The sequence below is a fragment of the Bos grunniens genome, chromosome 11, assembly GCF_055505025.1.
Source record: "Bos grunniens cultivar Pamir isolate PY7600 chromosome 11, Bosgru_T2T1.0, whole genome shotgun sequence".
Classification (NCBI taxonomy): Eukaryota; Metazoa; Chordata; class Mammalia; order Artiodactyla; family Bovidae; genus Bos; species Bos grunniens.
Window position 1 is genome coordinate 68,101,826 of NC_141175.1, and position 22,592 is coordinate 68,124,417.

A 22,592-nucleotide genomic window follows, 5' to 3' on the forward strand; every position below is an offset into this window, starting at 1 on the left:
AACACAAGCTGGAATCAAGATTGCCGGGAGAAACATCAATAACCTCACATATGCAGATGACACCACCCTTATGGTAAAAAGTGAAGAAGAACTAAAGAGCCTCTTGGTGATAGTGAAAGAGGAGTGTGAAAAGGTTGGCTTAAAGCTCAACATTCAGAAAACTAAGATCATGGCATTCAGTCCCATCACTTCATGGCAAATAGATGGGGAAACAATGGCAGGCTTTATTTTTGGGGGCTCCAGAATCACTGCACATGGTGATTGCAGCCATGAAATTAAAAGATGCTTACTCCTTGGAAGGAAAATTATGACCAACCTAGACAGCATATTAAAAAGCAGGAACATTACTTTGCCAACAAAGGTCCGGCTAGTCAAGGCTATGGTTATTCCAGTGGTCATGTATGGATGTGAGAGTTGGACTATAAAGAAAGCTGAGTGCCAAAGAATTGATGCTTTTGAAATGTGGTGTTGGAGAAGACTCTTGAGAATCCCTTGGACTGCAAGGACATCCAACCAGTCCATTCTAAAGGAGATCAGTCCTGAGTATTCATTGGAAGGACTGATGTTGAAGCTGAAACTCCAATCCTTTAGCCACCTGATGCGAAGAACTGACTCATTTGAAAAGACCCTGATTTTGGGAAAGATTGAGGGCAGGAGGAGAAGGGGACGACAAAGGATGAGATGGTTGGATAGCATCACTGACTCAATGGACATGGGTTTGGATAAACTCTGGGAGTTGGTGATGGACAGGGAGGCCTGGCGTGCTCAGTCCATGGGATCTCAAAGAGTCAAACATGACTGAGCGACTGAACTGAACTGATGCACCTAACACTGTTCCAAGGAATTTTATGTATTATTAAAATTTAAAAAGCACAAAAAAACTCTTGTATTGACATAGTTACTATCTCTATGTAACCACAAGGTAAAGTCCTATGCATTTTAACAAACATCCAAAATCACACAGTTATTAAGCAAAGAGTCAGACACAACTTAGTGACTAAACAATAATTAAATAATAGAGCTAGAATTTCTACCCAGTCTTATGCTGGAGCTTGTTCTCCTTATCATTGTAGCCCATTTCCTCCTTTCTATCTTTTCTATTGTATCTGCTTACTTAAACAATCCCCTTGAAAATCCAATTTGATAGCAAAATCCAGAATTATGCAAGTTTACTCAATGTATTTTTCCTGTACACATTTAAAAAAATGTACTGATTAAAGTTTTGCTTTTTTGGAACTCATACACAAACTGAACCCCTGCTTACATATATAAATCAATTAGCCTACCCACATATGCATCAGGCTTAAAATGATGGCTTTTGTTGAATTTTTGCCAAGTTAATTAGACTAAAATAGTCTCAATATCTTGCAAATGTGTCCAATTAAAATAGCCATACAGTAATAATAAATGTCTGGCTGTAACCCACATAAGTTTTTTAATATATGTTTTTGTAATGCACCTTCATTTTTACCTTATTTTAAAGTTTCTCTTCATGATACCTTGGACATTCACAAAATTCTGAAATAACTGCATTCAGCCTGAATGAATAGGACTGAAAATTTATGATGAAGCCATATGACTATATAAAAATGAAGTCATGTGATGACTTTCTTTGATTGTAAGAAAATGCCTTTTAGAAAATCAGTTGAGCATTTTTTTCTCTCTCCATTTCAGTGTAGACCATCACTACTTTAGTTATAGCTTACATTAGGTTTTGTATAGAAAGAGGGAAAGTAAAGATTTGTTTGAAAGTGCTTTCAACAGTTGATTTATTGAAAAGACAACCTCAGTAGGAATAATTCTAACCCTAGTTTTCCCAAAGAATCAGCAATTTTAAAATACAGAATGCCTTCAGATAAAGATATACTGATGCCATGAATATTTAGGCTAATGAGAAACGCTGGGCTGGAAGAAGCAGAAGCTGGAATCAAGATTCCCGGGAGAAATATCAACCTCAGATATGCAGATGACATCATCATTATGGCAGAAAGTGAAGAGGAACTAAAAAGCCTCTTGATGAGAGTGAAACAGGAGAGTGAAAAAGTTGGCTTAAAGCTCAACATTCAGAAAATGAAGATCATGGCATCTGGTCCCATCACTTCATGGGAAATAGATGGGGAAACAGTGGAAACAGTGTCAGATTTTATTTTTTAGGGGGCTCCAAAATCACTGCAGATGGTGACTGCAGCCATGAAATTAAAAGACGCTTACTCCTTGGAAGAAAAGTTATGACCAACCTAGATAGCATATTGAAAAGCAGAGATATTACTTTGCCAACTAAGGTCCATCTAGTCAAGGCTATGGTTTTTCCAGTGGTCATGTATGGATGGGAGAGTTGGACTGTGAAGAAAGCTGAAGGCCAAAGAATTGATACTTTTGAACTGTGGTGTTGGAGAAGACTCTTGAGAGTCCCTTGGACTGCAAGGAGATCCAACCAGTCCATTCTGAAGATCAGCCCTGGGATTTCTTTGGAAGGAATGATGCTAAAGCTGAAACTCCAATACTTTGGCCAACTCATGCGAAAGACTGATGCTGGGAGGGATTGGGGGCAGGAGGAGAAGGGGACGACAGAGGATGAGATGGCTGGATGGCATCACCGACTCGATGGACGTGAGTTTGAATGAACTCCAGGAGATGGTGATGGACAGGGAGGCCTGACGTGCTGCGATTCATGGGGTCGCAAAGAATCGGACACGACTGAGCGACGGAACTGAACTGAAACACATTAATTTCAAGGTGGATCTATCTAGAAGAAACTGAATTCAGATGGTTTTAGGTATAGAGTTCATAAAATCTGTAATATACTTGAGGGCATAAGGCAGTGAAGGAGCGAGTCTCATAAAATAACTTTTTTTGCTGCGATTCATGGGGTCGCAAAGAGTCGGACACAACTGAGTGACTGAACTGGGAACTGGGTACAAATCCCTAAGCAAAAACTACAGTGAAGTTTATTATTTTACGAAACTGCTTGACTATTAGAGTTCATTTTGAACTTCAGTGATTTTATTTTCTTTGGGTGAATCTCTTTACAGAGAAACAAGAAGCTCTTGATGTGACTAATTTGTTACCTTCCAAAATATCTTAGTATGTTTTAGATATGATGATGATTTCTTGATTGATTCCAATAGGCTATAATATTAAATTTATGTCTCTAGCACCGAGATTATAATAAACATTGAAAATGCCACATTGTTTAAGAGATTTTAAATAAAAAGATCCTCATTCATAATAATTTCTAAAATGCACATCCTTGCCTGTTAGGATATAAGTATAGATGCAAAACCACTGATTTGTGAGTCACTTGGCTGTGGTTCTAATCCTGAGGTCTTTGCCTCTCTGAATTTTAGTTTATTCTTTCCTAAAAATATAAAAACATATTGTATCATGTGGCTGTTTTGAGTAAAGAAAAAAAATTATGTCAAGGAGCTTTGCAAATTACCCTTAGTAGGCAAGTTTTAATTATTCTAGTCATTTTTCATAATATATATATAGTTATTAACCTAAGCTTTGTTAATGTTAATAATAATATATATTACTACAAACAAACCAAGTGGAAGTGATGAAATTCCAGCTGATCTATTTCAAATCCTAAAAGATGATGCTGTAGGTGCTGCATGTAATATGCCAGAAAATTTGGAAAATTCATCAGTGGCCACAAGACTGGAAAAGGTCAATATTCATTTCAATCCCAAAGAAGGGCAATGCCAAAGAATGTTCAAACTACTGCACAATTGCCCTCATCTCCCATGCTAGCAAAGTAATGCTCAAAATTCTCCAAGCCAGGCATCAACAGTACATGAACTGAGAACTTACAGATATTCAAGCTGGATTTAGAAAAAGGAAAGGAACCAGAGATCAAATTGCCAACATCCACTGGATCATAGAAAAAGCAAGGGAATTCCAGAAAAAAAAAAAAACCATCTGGTTCATTGACTATGATAAAGTCTTTGTGTGGGTCACAATAAACTGTGGAAAATCCTTAAAAAGATAAGAATACCAGTCTCCTGAGAAATCTTTTGTAGGCCAAGAAGCAATAGTTAGAACTAGACATGGAACAATGGACTGTTTCCAAATTGGGAAAGGAGTACATCAAGGCTATATATTGTTACTCTGTTTATATAACTTCTATGCAGAGTACATCATGTAAAATGCCAGGCTGGATGAAGTTCAAGCTGGAATCAAGATTGCTGGGAGAAATATCAATAACCTCATATATGCACTTGACACCAACATAATGGTTGAAAGTGAAGAGAAATTAAACAGCCTCTTGATGAAGTAAAAGAGGAGAATGAAAAAGCTGGCTTAAAACTCAACATTCAAAAAACTGAGATCATGGCATTCAGTCCCATCACTTGATGGCAAATACATGGGGAAACTGGAAATAATGACAAATTTTATTTTTTGGGCTCCAAAATCACTGCAGATGATGACTGCTGCCATGAAATTAAAAGATGCTTGCTCCTTGGAAGAAAAGTTTTGACAAACTTAACCTGTTAAAAAGCAGAGACATCACTTTGCTGATATAGTCAAAGCCATGATTTTTCCAGCAGTCATGTATGGATGTGAGAATTGGACCATAAAGAAAGCTGAGCACCAAAGAATTGATGCTTTTGAAATATGGTGCTGGAGAAGACTCTTTTGAGAGTCCCTTGGACTGAAAGGAGATCAAACCAATCAATCCTAAAGGAAAACAACCCTGAATATTCTTTGGAAGTATTAATGCTGAAGCTCCAATACCCTGCCAACTGATCCAAAGAGTCGCTCATTGAAAAAGACATTGATGCTGGGAAAGATTGAGGGCAGGAAGAGAAAGGGGCAACAGAGGCTGAGATGGTTGGCATCATCAATTCAATGAACGTGAGTTCAAACAAACTCTGTGAGATAGTGAAGGACAGCAAAGCCTGGCATCCTGCAGTCCGTGGGGTTGCAGAGTCAGACACAACTGAGTGACCGAACAACAAAATTTTTACAGCCAGAAAGTCATTTCTACTTTCCTTCTAATATCCAGGTTTTCTCTTGCCAGACCCTTGAGCAAGTTTTTCAGTTTTGGTTAATTCATCTGTGTTCTATTGAAGGTCATCTCTCTCTAGGAATAGGACAGGACAGGAAAGGACAGTGAAGAGATGGTGAAAGACAGGGAAACCTGGAAGTGCTGCAGTCCATGGGGTTGTATAGAGTCAGAGACAACTGAGAGACTGAACAACATCTTTCCACAATGAGTTGCTACTTATTTACCCCTCTCTTTTGGAAACTCCCAAGCTTCATCTACCTATTTGAGTAACTTCTGGTTGAGCTGAGTGAAACCTGTGTTTGAGAAAACTGATCATTTTAAAAACACAAAATTCTTATATATTTGAAAAGGATCCTAAAGCCAGAGGGAGATAAACCTAAATATTTGTTTGAGTTTGCAATCTTTTACTAGGATATCATCATTTAATACAATATTGTATGTTTGCTTATTTGATATGGTAAAATATTCTGCTACACATCAACAGATCCTGACCATCTTTCTAATGGATTGCTGTAAATAACTTATGAAAAGAATTACCACCAAAAGACATTTTTATTGAATTCTCTTTGATCTTAACATCAGTTGATATCTATAAAGGGATCTGATATGTCAAATAATTAGAGAAGAGTTGATTAACTCTTTACAGAAGTAATCCCAGATTACCTGAAGAGCAAAATCAAATTCTGAATTTGATAAATTTAAGAGCAGTTGGGAAAAACCACAATTTTACAAAAATGTAATAGTCATTTTGAAGTATCCAAGTTGATACAATGTTTTTAAATGCTTTTATGTACTATATTAGACCTTACAGAACACAGTATGTATCAAATTTATTAAATTAGCAATTCAGTTCAGTTCAGTCGCTCAGTCGTGTCCAGCTCTTTGTGACCACATGAATCACATCAAGCCAGGCCTCCCTGTCCATCACCAACTCCTGGAGTACACTTAAACTCACGTCCATTGAGTCGGTAATGCCATCCAGCCATCTCATCCTCTGTCGTCCCCTTCTCCTCCTGCCCCCAATCCCTCCCAGCATCAGAGTCTTTTCCAATGAGTCAACTCTTTGCATGAGGTGACCAAAGTACTGGAGTTTCAGCTTTAGCATCATTCCTTCCAAAGAACACCCAGGGCTGATCTCCTTTAGGATGGACTGGTTGGATCTCCTTGCAGTCCAAGGGACTCTCAAGAGTCTTCTCCAACACCACAGTTCAAAAGCATCAATCCTTCGACACTCAGCTTTCTTCGCAGTCCAATTCTCACATCCATACATGACCACTGGAAAAACCATAGCCTTGACTAGATGGACCTTTGTTGGCAAAGAAATGTCTCTGCTTTTCAATATGCTATCTAGGTTGGTCATAATTTTCCTTCCAAGAAGTAAGTGTCTTTTAATTTCAGTTAGATGATTCTAAACCAGTAAGGCAGAATCTACATGGTATTAGCTCTTGTGTCAGAAATGAAGAAAAGTGCTATTTTAAAATTAGCTACAAATATATTTCATTTACAAGTTTTCCAAAACTTTTCACCATTAGCATGTATTATACCATACAATTATAAAATGTTGATAATAATGTGTTAATGTGAACACTTCAGTGCAATCCACTTATATGATTTACTCATCAGAAATTCACCACCAAATAACATTGACTTACTGGGTCACATAAACAAATTCTGAGGCTTTGAACACCTTTGTATCCAAATGAGATGGCATCTGTTGAGATGGATAGAATTCTCTGGGTGGTAGGGTTTGGTTGCCTAGCAACCAGTCACCTGGTGTTTGGGGAATTAGGCAATGAGCAGTAAGTCTGACAAAAGAAAGAAGCCACAAGATCTTTTACAAAGGGCTAATTGTATGTATATTAGCATCAGTTTTAGCTCCTGCTTAAGTATATTAAATAAATGAAATTAGGCCAATAGAATCTTTGGTTAAGCTTCACTACAGAGAAAAATGGATCTGGCAAGAGACATTATTGATCTGCTCATATGATTTCTTTAGAAGGTAAAGATTATATTCTTAGGATACTTCCACGATGTTCAGTGTCTATAATATGAATTGTAATGACCTTGGGAAATATAATTTGAAGAAATGTTCTTTGAAATTATTGGCAGTAGAAATTTGAATTTATGCAATTGATTATACTTTATTATACAGATATAGGCATAACTCATTTTATTGCACTCATTTCACTTTATTGCAATTCACAGATATTGTGTTTTTTTTTTTTATAAATTGAAGGTTTGTGGCAATCCTTGGCTGTTAGATGATGGTTATCTTTTTTTGGCAATAAAATGTTTTTTTATTAAGGTAGGTACATTTTTTAAGGCATAGTGCTGTTGCACACAATAGACTACAATAGAGTGTAAACATAACTTTTATAGGAGCTAGGAAGCCAGAAAGTTCTTGTGACTTGTTTTACTGCCATATTGCTTTATTATAATGGTCTGGAACCAAAGACAGAATATCTCTGAGGTGTGCCTGTGTTTATGTCTTTAGATTAATTCTCATCACATAGTCTTTTTCCAGAAATGTTGTGACTTCTTGATATAAAAAATTTTCATGACAAAAAACCAGAAATCATCTAATGAAATACTACTTATTGTACTCCTAATTGCATCTGAATTAGTTAATGCTGAAATTCTTAGATTAGTTTCTGTAACATTCAGCATGAGCTATGATTCAAACTCTTCTTTACCAGTGAGAGTCTAAGATCTACTCATTATGGCTTTCTTAAATCCCCTGGGAAATAAGGCAGTGTAAAATTAAATAACGATTGAATTTTTTGAGTTTCCATAAGAATTATTATGAAAAGAAATATAAAGAAGTATTTAGCAAAATCTTTAATCTAGAGTGTGGTACCTGTATAACTATACTATAGAGAAGGTCTAGAACATATTTCCCTCTTGTCAATATTAGACTTAACTGTTTACATTTAACTTAACATTTACTTTTTTTTTAAATTTTATTTTATTTAACTTTACAATATTGTATTGGTTTTGCCATATATCAAAATGAATCTGCCACAGGTATACATGTGTTCCCCATCCTGAACCCTCCTCCCTCCTCCCTCCCCGTACCATCCCTCTGGGTCGTCCCAGTGCACCAGCCCCAAGCATCCAGTATCGTTCATTGAACCTGGACTGGTGACTTGTTTCATATATGATATTATACATATTTCAATGCCATTCTCCCAAATAATCCCACCCTCTTCCTCTCCCACAGAGTCCAAAAGACTGTTCTATATATCAGTGTCTCTTTTGCTGTCTCGTATACAGGGTTATTGTTACCATCTTTCTAAATTCCATATATATGCATTAGTATACTGTATTGGTGTTTTTATTTCTGGCTTATTTCACTCTGTACAATAGGTTCCAGTTTCATCCACCTCATTAGAACTGATTCAAATGTATTCTTTTTAATGGCTGAGTAATACTCCATTGTGTATATGTACCACAGCTTTCTTATCCATTCATCTGCTGATGGGCATCTAGGTTGCTTACATGTCCTGGCTATTATAAACAGTGCTGCGATGAACATTGGGGTACACGTGAGACCATAGCAAAAATCAACAAAGCCAAAAGCTTGTTCTTTGAAAGGATAAATAAAATTGACAAACCATTAGCCAGACTCATCAAGAAACAAAGGGAGAAAAATCAAATCAATAAAATTAGAAATGAAAATGGAGAGATCACAGCAGACAACACAGAAATACAAAGGATCATAAGAGACTACTATCAACAATTATATGGCAATAAAATGGACAATGTGGAAGAAATGGACAAATTCTTAGAAAAGCAAAACTTTCCGAAACTGGATCAGGAAGAAATAGAAAATCTTAACAGACCCATCATAAGCACAGAAATTGAAACTGTAATCAGAAATCTTCCAGCAAACAAAAGCCCAGGTCCAGACGGCTTCCCAGCTAATTCTACCAAAAATTTAGAGAAGAGCTAACGCCTATCCTACTCAAACTCTTCCAGAAAATTGCAGAGGAAGATCAACTTCCAAACTCATTCTATGAGGCCACCATCACCCTAATACCAAAACCTGACAAAGATGCCACACAAAAAGAAAACTACAGGCCAATATCACTGATGAACATAGATGCAAAAATCCTTAACAAAATTCTAGCAATCAGAATCCAACAACACATTAAAAAGATCATACACCATGACCAAGTGGGCTTTATCCCAGGGATGCAAGGATTCTTCAATATCCGCAAATCAATCAATGTAATATACCACATTAACAAATTGAAAAATAAAAACCATATGATTATCTCAATAGATGCAGAGAAAGCCTTTGACAAAATTCAACATCCATTTATGATAAAAACTCTCCAGAAAGCAGGAATAGAAGGAACATACCTCAACATAATAATATATGACAAACCCACAGCAAACATTATCCTCAATGGTGAAAAATTGAAAGCATTTCTTCTAACATTTCCTTTTTAAGTGTCATGAATATTAGGATTTTAAAAAATTGAGACATTTGCATGACTTAAAATTTATCACTTTAGCAATTTTAAAGTATGCAAGTCAATGATTTTTCGTATTTTCACAAAGTTGTATGACCTTCACCACTAATAAGACATTTTTATCATGCCAAAATGTAACTCTTCATTTATTAGCAGTTACTCACCATTCTTTCCTTCCTCCCAAAGCACTAGCAAGAACTAATGTACTTCCTGTATCAGTGAATTTTCTTATTCTGTATATTTCAAATAAATGTAATCATATATGATATTTTATGTCTGGCTTCTATCATTCAGCATAACATTTTCGAGATTCATCCATGTTGTAGCATCAGTACTTCAGTCCTTCTCAAGACTGAATAATATTTCATTGTATGAATATATCACATCTTCATTCATTCGCTGATTGATGAACATCTGGGTTGTTTTCACATTTTGGCTACTATGAATAATACTGATGTTTCATTCATGTATAGTTTTTTGCATGGATATATACTTTCTCTCAGGTGTACACCTTGCAATGGAATTGCTAAGTAATGTTAACTCCATATTTAACTTGTTGAGGAACTGCCAAATTGTTTTTCTTACCACAGCTCCACAATTTTATATTCCCACCAGCAAGGTATGAGGGTTCCAGTTGAGTCACATCATTGCAATATGTTTTATTTTCTGTTTTGTTTGTGTGTTATAGCCATCCTAGTGGGCATGAGGCGATAACTTAATGTGGTTTGATTTTCATTTCCCTAATTAGTAAAGATGTTGAGCATCTTTTTATGTTGTTCATTTGTGTGTATTCTTTGGAGAATTGTCTATTCAAAACTTTTGCTCATTTTTTAGTTGGGTTGTTTGTCTTTTTGTTGTTGAGTTATAAGTGTTTTTTATGTATGTTCTTTATGTGAATAATTTTTTCTATTTCTGAAAAATATATGTAGGGATTTTCATTGGAATGTCATTGAATATGCAGATCACTCTGGACAGTATGAACATATTAAAAATATTAAGTTTCCAAGGCATGAGTGCAGCCTGCCTTTCCATTATTTGTGTTGTCTTTAATTTGCTTCAGCAATATTCTGTAGTTTTCATTGTGCAAGTTTTTCACCATTTTGGTTAGGTTATTACCAAGTATTTTATTTCTTTGTTGCAGTTGTGAATGGGTTTTTTTTCTTAATTTTGTTTCAGATTTTTCATTGTTAGTGTATAACTTTTGGTACCCTTTTATAATTATTTCCTTTTGTTGATATTATCAATTTGGTGACTCATTCTCATAGTTTATTTTGTTCTTATGGCATGATTTCATTTAGTTTTTGAACATATTTAAATATCTGTTTGTTTATTTAGGTGCATGGTCTTTTTTTTTTTTTTTTTTTAAGGGCACAGAAACTCACACAATCTTTTATTAGGAGGAGCACTTATCACAGACAGAAATAAAAATTCCAGTCTTGCATTAGCTCACTTAACAAAGTCCATTTACTTAGTTAACTTCAATCTAAATTCAAGTTAATCCTGACTAGGAATAAAACTTTTTCCTCAGGTTCCACTTTTTGTATCCAGCCTTTCATTTTTCAACTAAATAAAATTAACTAGCTCATTCTTTTTCTTTAACTAAAATGTAGTTTCATTGCTCATGTCTTCTTTATTGGAAACACATTTTATTTCCTACTGTATTCTGAAAAGTTACTTTATTATTTCCAATAGCTTTAATTACATGTTTAAATTAGAATCCTCAGCTCTTAAAACCTTAATTTTAGTAAAATTAAGAAGTAAGCAATTATGCAGTCTTTATATTGGCATTTTATAAATTGATGAGCTTAAACATAGTGATAATTTAAAAACTAAAACATTTGTTTTCCTATAGAGGACATCTTAGGTGGTATCGAACATTTTCATTAATATTCTCAAATACTTTTAATTTTTTTTTAATTTAGTAATTGATGTCTTTTTTTTTTAAACTCCACAATATTGTACTAGCTTTGCCAAACATCGAGATGAATCCGCCACAGGCACACCCGCGCTCCCCATCCTGAACCCCCCTCCCTCCCCCCTCCCCATACCCTCCCTCTGGGTCGTCCCAGTGCACCAGCCCCAAGCATCCAGCATCGTGCATCGAACCTGGACTGGCGACTCATTTCATACATGATATTATACCTGTTTCACTGCTATTCTCCCAAATCTCCCCACCCTCTGCCTCTCCCACAGAGTCCATAAGACTGATCTATACATCGGTGTCTCTTTTGCGGTCTCATACACAGGGTTATTGTTACCATCTTTCTAAATTCCATATATATGCATTAGTATACTGTATTGGTGTTTTTCTTTCTGGCTTACTTCACTCTGTATAATAGGTTCCAGTTTCATCCATCTCATTAGAACTGATTCAAATGTATTCTTTTTAATGGCTGAATAATACTCCATTGTGTATATGTACCACAGCTTTCTTATCCATTCATCTGCTGATGGGCATCTAGGTTGCTTCCATGTCCTGGCTATTATAAACAGTGCTGTGATGTGTGGGATGTTTGGTTGCGGCATGGGAACTCCTAGGTGCAGCATGTGGGACCCAGTCCACAGACTAGGAATTGAACTTGGGCTCCTGCATTGGGAGTGCAAAGTCCCAGCCATTGGACCATCAGAGAAGTCCCTGGACATACTTAAAATGGCTATTTTAAATTTCTGTTTAGTATTTCCAATGTCTAAGCATCCTCAGAGAGAGATCCTATTAATTTCTTTTTTGGTGTGGTACAAGTTATGCTTTCTTGTTTTCTTATTGCCTGTAATTTTCTTTGAAAACATAACATTTTGAATATTATGATTATGCAAACTTGGAAATTATATTCTCCTCCTCTCTTTGGGTTTTTGTTGCTGCTTGTTGTTATATATTTGGTGGTTTTTCTGAACTAATTCTGTAAAACCTGTGTTCTTATGTTTGGCTGTCGTATTTTCTGTTTTGTTGCCTTAGTGATCAGCCGGTGATCCCTAAATTCTTGGAACTAAAGTACAGTCTCTCAGTTTTCAGATGAGCTCTGTGCATCATTTTAGGAGATATCTTCAGTACTCAGCTAGACAGTTTATAGCTTTGTTTTAGCCTTCACTTCCTGCTTGTGCATAGCCTGAGAATCAGTTAAGGGGAGAATTTAGGGGCTTCTCATGTCTTTTCTGAACATGTATACGTGGTCTTTTGGATTCTTAGTATTATATTGGAGCTTTTCAAAACCTTTATTCCTCAAAGTATCTCGTTCTATAATCTTCCCAAGCGTTCTGGTTAGTCTATTATTTGGCCCAACTGTCATCCATTGCCCTTAGGCAGCCATGACTAGTATTTTTGTAAATTTGGTAAATACCCCTCCTCAGATAGCCACCTTTCAGCTCTGCAGAAGTTGTAAGTTAGGCAAAATGAAAGCAGTTTGATCCAAGGAGTCACCAGACAGGCCAATGTCAACCCACATCTTTGTGAATGAAATCTAAGTGTCTCTAGTAGTACTCTACATTGGGACTGTGAGCTGTCAAGTCAAGGCCACGTCTGAATACAGAATTGGTTAATAGGACCAATGTAAAAGTACCATGTGCTCTCAATTTTTATCAAAATTCCACCAGTTTTTTGTGTTTAAACATTATTTTAGTTGCTTCAAGCTTCTGATTATTTTCCAGAATTCCAAAAAAAAAGTTCATTCTGATAGATTTTGCCAGTGTTTTTATGATTTTATGGCAAGATAGACTTAGATTTTATTGCTGTGCCATTTTTTGTTAACATTATTCTCTTCAGGACTTTAATACATTATAACATTGAATATCTACTAATGAGAATACAAGCTAAAATATCCATATCTTAATGCAGTGTGATATATTTTATTACATTATATATAACCTACATGATACTTCATAGTTTGACCCATTTTAATCTGTATATATTTTTCTTTCTCAATAATTAGAAATAGAACTTGGTATAAAAAACAGGAGAGTTAAAGCCTCTTTAACCTTCTTCATCATTGTCCTCCCCGCTTGCCAAGACTCAGTGTTGGTGTAGTCAGTTAGCAGTTACCATTAGATAGCATTTTCCATTTAACAATGATTACCTTCAGTATCACACAATAATAAATACCAAATGTACTTCTGTGCCTCTCTCTTCTCTGTAGGTACTTCCCCAGCATTACTAACTCTCAAATGTTGCATCCTCACAGAAGAGTAGAATTGTGTGGGAGATATATAATGACTTAAAATTGTTTGCCAAAAAATATAATTTTCTGCAGTTATACAGGGAGATACTAGAATGGTAAACAAGGATTTTTCTACTTTGAATATTAAGTTTAGTTTGCATATTCTCTGTATTACATATGCTTAAAGAACTTATTGGCTACTGTTGAAAATAAAGTTCTAGAATACTGTTTCAACTTGTTTAATTTTAGTAAAGACACTTTGGAAAGTTGTTCCTGTTATTCAAATATATACCCTAGATATTAGTAATTGATATAGAAGTGTATGATTTATAAATATATGATAATACATTTGGACAATTTCTTCATATTACTGTCTCTTTAAATTATAAAAAAAAAAGGATAATCACAAAGGGGAAAATATTCAGAAATGTTGAGGATAACCTGAGGTCAAATCTATAGTAATTGACCAGACTGAGATAAACTATAAATCATATACTTTTTTCAGTACCATACTTTTAAAAATAATGTGTACATGCTTGAGTGACAGATGCTTAGTGTGAATCATTTCTCTAACTAAGCAATTCATGAAGCTGATTGAATACAGTCTGAAGTTCTACCTTAGTATATCATCTCAAGGGGACCATCATTAAAATCATTCCTTAACATAATGGTGTAAATGGGTTCTCCAATATTTTAGGCTTGTCTCCAAGGAGGGACTTGCTTGAACTCTTTGATGTTTTATAATTAGAGAGCCTTTTTGATCTTGCTTGGTTATACCAATTTTGCATAATACTCCCCAGTCAATAATAATTCCATCATATCAAAATTACTCTGCTTTATCCTTGATGGTCATCAAAGAATATTTGTTTCAGCCAAATTAATTGCCTGTGGTATAAATGCAATCAAGGGATTAATTTCTGTGAGAAGTTTAAAAGTTGTTTCACTATCTAAGTTTAAAGTATCTACTGGGTTAAATTTACTTGAGCCTTTATTTCCAACCTTGGGAGAGAACGAAAGTCATACCACTATTCAAAATTACCTTTAATATGTATCAGAGTTTTGGAAATACCAAAATAAGTCTAGACAACCAAAGAGAATAGAAGTGTGCTTGATTTAAAAGTAAGCTATTGATGTTTGAATTCTACAAGAAATGGAATAACCTCTGTATAAACCTAAAGAACATTTATTGAGAAGTCAGTGTTTTGAATCTCAGTGAAAGTAGTAATCAGAGGCATTCTTCTGTGAAAACACATGTCTGGATGGGTGGAGGGGGAAAATGAGTTTCAAGTCAGACTCTTTTGTCTTGTTTTTCTCTTTGTTTACAGGATTATCGTGTGTCTGGGGGGAATAAGAATGAAAGATGTTTGAAAACTAAGCTGAATCGTGGTCATAAAGTACTTTTATTACTTAAGAGTAATAATTGTAATAATTCTTAAGAGAGTGTATTAGTGTGCTGCATCAGATATAGATGTTGGAAGGAGACTTCCTAGTGGCCCCTTCTTAAGTTTGCCATCACAGCAACATTTCTAGCCTTGTCTCACTAGTCAGGGGAGAAGAAGTCTCATTTCTTAGCTCTCCCTCTAATTCAAGTGGTATTATAGGTTATAGTGAAAGTGAAGTCATTCAGTCTTATCTGACTCTGCGACCCCATGGACTGTATGTAGCCTACCAGGCTTCTCCATCCATGGGATTCTCCAGGCAAGAATACTGGAGTGGGTTACCATTTCCTTCTCCAGGGGACCTTCCCGACCCAGGGATCAAACTCAGGTCTCTCGCATTGGAGGCAGACGCTTTAACCTCTGAGCCACAGGAAAGCCCTATTATAAGTTAAATTGAGACAAAGTAGGCTACAGCCCAAAAAAGAAAAAAAAAAGAATAATTTCTTAGCCACATAGCCAAATCTCAAAAACAGTATTGGCAGTAACTCTGGGATAACTGGAGTCTGCATTCAGACAAACTCATGGTTTCCTTTACATTTGACTCTGATTCTCTCATTGGTTTCTTCCTGTTGGCTCTACCCTCATGATCTCATCAAATCCTAAGTACTTCCCAAGAGCTTTATCTCTTAATACCACCCCACTGGATAGTAAGATATGAATTCTTGAGGAAACAGCATGCAATACATAACATTCCATCCCTGGCTACCAAAATTTATGTCCTTCTCACATGAAAAAAAAATCGTCTCAACAATCCCCAAAGTCTCAACTCACTGCAACATGAGCTCTAAAATCTAAAATCCAAAGGCTCATGTAAATATCATCTAAATCAGAAATGGGTGAGATTTAAGGTGTCCTTCACCCTGAGGCAAATTTCTCTTCAGCTGTGAATCTGTGAAACCAAATGTGTAATGTGCTTCCAAAATATAATAGTGGTATAGGCATAGGGTTGATATTCCTGTTCCAAAAGGGAGAAGTAGGAAAGAAGAAAGGGGTAATGAGTCTCAAATAAGTCTAAAACATAAGGTAAGCAGCAGTAAGCCTCAAGGCTTAAGAATAAGCCTCTTTGGCTTGAGCTCTGCCATCCAATCCCACTGGGTGGCATACTACCCTCATGACAGTGTTCGGTTCAGTCGCTCAGTCATATCTCACTCTTTGCGACCCTATGTACTGCAGCATACCAGGCTTCCCTGTCCATCACCAATTCCCGGAGCTTGCTCAAACTCATGTCCATCAAGTTGGTGATGCCATCCAATTGTCTCATCCTCTGTTGTCCCCTTCCTCTCTTGCTTTCAATCTTGCCCAGCATCAGGATCTTTCCCAATGAGTCAGTTCTTCCCATTAGGCAGCCAAAGTATTGGAGCTTCAGCTTCAGCATCAATCCTTCCAATGAATATTCAGGATTGATTTCCTTTAGGATAGACTGGTTGGATCTCCTTGCATTCCAAGAGACTCTCAAGAGTTTCTCCAATACCACAGTTCAAAAGCATCAATTCGTGGACACTCAGCTTTCTTTATGGTCCACCTCTTACATCCATACATGACTACTGGAAAAACCATAACTTTGACTAGACAGATCTTTGTTGGCAAAGTAATGTCTCTGTTTTTTAATATGCTGTCTAGGTTGGTCATAACTTTTCTTTCAAGGAGTAAGTGTCTTTTAATTTCATGGCTGCAGTCACCATCTGCAGTGATTTTGGAGCCCAAGAAAATAAAGTCTGCCACTGTTTCCATTGTTTCCACATCTATTTGTCATGAGGTGATGGGACCGGATGCCATGATCTTAGTTTTATGAATGTTGAGCTTTAAACCAACTTTTTCACTCTCCTTTTTCACTTTCATCAAGAGGCTCTTTAGTTCCTCTTCACTTTCTGTCATAGGGAAGGTGTCATCAGCATGACAGTGTGAGACAGTCTTAAGTGACTTTCTGCAAGGGCCCTGCTCACACAACAACTTTCTGCCTGGATTTTATGGCTCTCTAGGTTTAGAGAGGAGAAGGCAATGGCATCCAACTCCAATACTCTTGCCTGGAAAATCCCATGGACGGAGGAGCCTGGTAGGCTGCAGTCCATGGGGTCACTAGGAGTTGGACACGACTGAGCAACTTCACTTTCACTTTTCATTTTCATACAATGGAGAAGGAAATGGCAACCCACTCCAGTGTTCTTACCTGGAGAATCCCAGGGATGGGGGAGCCTGGTGGGCTGCACTCTATGGGGTCACACAGAGTTGGACACGACTGAAGTGACTTAGCAGCAGGAGCAGCAGGTTTAGATCATGTGCCCATGGCTCATCAGAGATCCTGAGCTTGAGGCTTTGCTGAGTGGTCCCATTCTTTGAAATCTAGGTGGAAATTATGTCCCATGGCTCTGGTGAATATGGCCCATGCTTAGTTCTCTGCAGGGGATCAACCTTTGAGGCATTTGATAGGAGCATCCTGGCTTTTCTGGTGACCCCCTCCTTTGAAACCATTCTTCCCAACCCTATCCCCCCAGTCTTCTGCACACTGATTCTGTGATGGAGGGAGCAGCCTTGAGCAGCCTTCAGTTCACCTTTGGGGTCATTCTTCAGTTGCCTTGAATACTTCCTGGCTTCTGTTGAAATGACTGATTCATACTAATCTTAACAAAGAACTGCCTGTCCACATCCTTCGTGTTCTTATTTTTCCCATTATGGATAAGCTGAGAATTTTCCAAATCTTTAACTTCTGCCTCAGTATTTGCTTAAAAATTCCATCTTTCTGTCATTTCTCTCTTCTCACATTTTATGTAGTCAAGAGAACCCGAGCTGTACTTTCAACTCTTTACTTAGAGAGTTTTAGTTTGATACCAATAGTTTTAGATTGATATCCAATTTCATAAGTTCTACCTTCCACAAACTATGCCAAGCCTTTGACTGTGTGAATCACAATAAATTGTAGAAAATTCTAAAAGAGATGGGGATAGTAGACCACCTGACCTGCCTCTTGAGAAACCTGTATGCAGGTCAGGAAGCAACGGTTAGAACTGGATGTGGAACAACAGGCTGGTTCCAAATAGGAAAAAGAGTACATCTAGGCTGTATATTGTCACCCTGCTTATTTAAGTTATATGCAGAGTACATCATGAGAATGCTGAACTGGAAGAAACACAAGCTGGAATCAAGATTGCTGGGAGAAATATCAATAACTCAGATATGCAAATGATACCACCCTTATGGCAGAAAGTGAAGAGGAGCTAAAGAGCCTCTTGATGAAAGTGAAAGAGGAGAGTCAAAAGGTTGGCTTAAAGCTCAACATTCAGAAAACTAAGATCACGGCATCCAGTCCCATCACTTCATGGGAAATAGATGGGGAAACAGTGGAAACAGTGGCTGACTATTTTTCTGGGCTCCAAAATCCCTGCAGATGTTGATTGCAGCCATGAAATTAAAAGATGCTTACTCCTTGGGCTTCCCTGGTGGCTTAGACGGTAAGGAATCCGCTTGCAATGCAGGAGACCCAGGTTTGATTTCTGGGTTGGGAAGATCCTCTGGAGAAGGGAATGGCTACCCACTCCAGTATTCTTGAGGGCTTCCCTGGTGGCTCAGAGGGTAAAGCGTCTGCTTGCAATGCAGGAGACCTGAGTTTGATCCCTGGGTCAGGAAGATCCCCTGGAGAAGAAAGTGGCAACCTACTCCAGTACTCTTGCCTGGAAAATCCCATGGACAGAGAAGCCTGGCAGACTACAGTCCATGGGATCTCAAAGAGTCGGATATGACTGAGTGACTTCACTTTCATTTTACTCCTTGAAAGGAAAGTTATGACCAACCTAGACAGCATATTAAAAAGCAGAGACATTACTTTGTCAACAAAGGTCCGTCTAGTCAAGGCTATGGTTTTTCCAGTAGTCATGTATGGATGTGAGAGTTGGACTATAAAGAAAGCTGCATGCTGAAGAATTGATGCTTTTGAACTGTGGTGTTGGAGAAGACTGTTGAGAGTCCCTTGGACTGCAAGGAGATCCAACCAGTCCATCCTAAAAGTGATCAGTCCTGGGTGTTCATTGGAAGGACTGATGCTAAAGCTGAAACTCCAATACTTGGCCACCTGATGCGAAGGGCTGACTCATTTGAAAAGACCCTGATGCTGGGAAAGATTTGAGGGCAGGAGGAGAAGGGGATGACAGAGGATGAGATGGTTGGATGGCATCGTCTCAATGGAGATGAGTTTGGGTAAACTCCGGGAGTTGATGATGGACATGGAGGCCTGGTGTGCGGCAGTTCAGGAAGTCGCAAAGAGTCGGACACGACTGAGCGAATGAACTGAACTGAACCTTCCACAAAACACTGGAACATAAACACAATTTAGCCAAGGTATTTTCCACTTTATAACAAGTATTACCTTTTCTCCAGTATCCAATAACATGCTTCTCATTTTTGTCCAAAATCACATCAGAATGGACTTCATCATCTGTATTACTACCAATATTTTGTTTAGGAATACTGAAGTATCCTCTAAAGAGTTTGAAATTTTCTCTACAGGTTTTCTTTCTGAGCTCTTTCCAGACTCTCCCTTAATGATCCAGTCATGGCAATGCATGCTTTTTCTAGCATGTACCTCAACAGTGTCCCAGCCTCTACCATTACCTATTTCAAAGTTCCATCTACATCTTCAGGTTATTTGTTACAGCAGCATAGCCCCTTCTCAGTATTAATTTCTGTCTTAGTCAACTTGGGCAACTATATCAAAAATGTCATTGACTGGATGGATATTAAACAACAGAGATTTATTTCTCAGAGTTATGGGGGTTGGCAGTCTGAAATCAGGGTGCAAGTATAGTCAAATTTGTCTTCTGGGTTGCTGACTTCTGAATGCTGACTTCCTAATGTATCCTCACATGGAAGAGAGCAAAGAGAAATCAAGCTGTCCTATGAATCTTATAAGGTTGTTAATCCCATTCATGAAGGCTGTACCCTCATGATCTCTAGTCCTAATTACTTCCCAAAGAATCCACTTCCCAATAGCATTTTGTTTCTTTTTTCTATTGAAATATGTTTGATTTACAAAATTACATTAATTTCAGATGTACAACATAGTGATTCAACATTTTTATAGATAATACTCCATTTAAAGTTATTACCAAATAATAGCTATATTTCTCTGTTGTATGATTATACCCTTGTGTTTATCTATTTTATTTATAGTAACTTGTATCTCTTAATCCCATACCCCTCTCCCCCACCTCCCCAGTGATAGCCACTAGTTCATTCTCTGTATCTAATCTGTTTATATTTTGTTATATATATTCATTTATTTTTTAGATTCCACATGTAAGTAACAACATATTTGTCTCTGTCTGACTTATTTCACTAAGTGTGATATGGCTAAGAGATATTCTATTTTGTGTATATATATATATATATATATATATATATATATATATACATACCACATCTTTTCTATACATTCATTTGTTGGTGGACATTTAGGTTGCTTCCACATCCTGGCTATTATAAGTAATGCTGCTGTGAACCTTGGGGTGCATGTATCTTTTCAAATTAGTGTTTTCATTTTCTTCGGATATATATCCAGTATACAAAAGTTCCCTTTTATCCACATCCTCATCAATATTTATTTGTGGTCTTTTTGATAGCCATTCTGACAGGTCTGAGGTGATTATGTCACTGTGGTTTTGATTTGTACTTATTTGATAATTAGCAATATTGAGCATCTTTATTGATAATTAGCAATATTGAGCATCTTTTCATGTGCCTGTTGGCCATTTGTATATCTTCTTGAAAAATGCCTATTCAGGTCTTCTGCCTATTTTAATATTGTGTTGTTTGGGTTATTTTATATAATAAAGTTTCAACATGTGAGTTTGGGGGCAATACAAGTATTTGGTCTATAGCATATGTATTTGCCACATTTTATTTATTCTTTAATCCATTAATAAACACTTGGATTGTTTCCACCCTTTAGTTATTGTGACTAATACTACTATGAACAAGCGTGCACAAAATTTTTCATGACCTTACTTTCAATTATTTTGATTATTTACCCAGAAATTGAATAGCTGGATCATATGGTCATTCTGTTTTTAATTTTTTGAGAAGCCTCCAGTTTTTATGGTGGCTGGACTATTTTACATTCCTACCAACAGTATGCAAAAGTTCTAGTTTCTCCACATCCTCGTCAACACTTGCTGTTTTCTGTATATTTGTTGATAGTATCCATCTTGCTGAATGTGAGGTTATATCTCATTGTAGAAATTTCTCATTCTTAAGCTGTGTCTCCATCTCCTTCTCTCCCACTTAATGTGTGTTATAATGTGAGTGAATTGAAGTGATTTGATTATGTCTAATCATGAATCTGTTGTAATTCATTTTTAATCTTTAAAAATTTAATAATTTTCCTATTTTGGGGCTGTGCTTAGTCACTCAATCATGTCCATCTCTTTGTGACCTCATGGACTGTAGTTTGCCAGGCTCCGCTGTCCATGGGGATTCTCCAGACAAGAATACTAGACTGGGTTTCCATGCCCTCCTGTAGGGGATCTTCCCAACCCAGGGATCAAACCCAGGTCTACTGCCTTGAAGGCAGATTCTTACCATCTGAGCCATCAGGGAAGCTCCAAAATACTGGAGTGGGTAGCCTATCCCTTCTCGAGGGGATCTTCCTAAACTGGGGTCTCCTGAATTGTAGGTAGATACTTTACCAGCTGAGCTACCAAGGAAGCCCAATTTTCCTATTATTAGTGATAAATAATATGCAACCTACTCCTATATTATATTCTCCAGAAAGAATTATAAATAGTGGCTCTGAATTATAATGATAAAATTGTGCATAATGATAAAAAAGTGTGCATACAAGGCCAAGTTCTTAAGTACATTTCTACTTCTTTCCCTAAAAGTGTTGATTCGTATTTTACACTTTCTATCAGCAGTCCTTCTTTGCTACATGATTTCTTTTTTTTACTCCACATCTATGTTAGCCTTAATTCTATTGTTTTTGTCCAGTTGCTCTATTGTGTCTGACTCTTTGCGACCCCATGGACTTCAGCACACCAGGTTTCCCTGTCCTTCACTATCTCCCAGAGTTTGGTCAAACTCATGCATATTGAGTCATTCTATAGATACATCTGATCTGAACAATTGAATCTATATTTTGTAATGATTACTATCTAGTTTTGGAAGTGTACGTCAGTAACCAAATATTTATTTAATTACAATTGTGATAAATTCTGTGAGAATAAAGCACATGATGCTGTGTGGGCCTTAATGGGGACTGGAACTAAGCAAGAATGAGGGTGGGGAACAAAGGCTTCTCTGAGAATGGACACATGTATTGAACTTGAGTGATGTTTAGTAAGATGATATGGTGTAATGATATACATGACAATGCATGGATGGGAGAGGATTTCGGGCTAGGTTAGGAAATATTAAAAGATCCTTAAGATGGAAAGATATTAGATTTAGGAACCAAATGTAGGCCTGCTTGAATGAAGCATAAAGATTAGGAGAGAAATAGGTAGGAGCACAGGAGGAGAGATAGGCAAGA

General features: G+C 36.9%; 1 long non-coding RNA gene across 2 annotated transcripts in view; it reads left to right on the forward strand.

Moving 5' to 3' along the window:
* LOC147363279 (uncharacterized) overlaps positions 1–22,592 on the forward strand; it is a 64,490-nt gene that overhangs the window by 36,861 nt on the left and 5,037 nt on the right. The gene's annotated exons all lie outside the window — the stretch shown is intronic.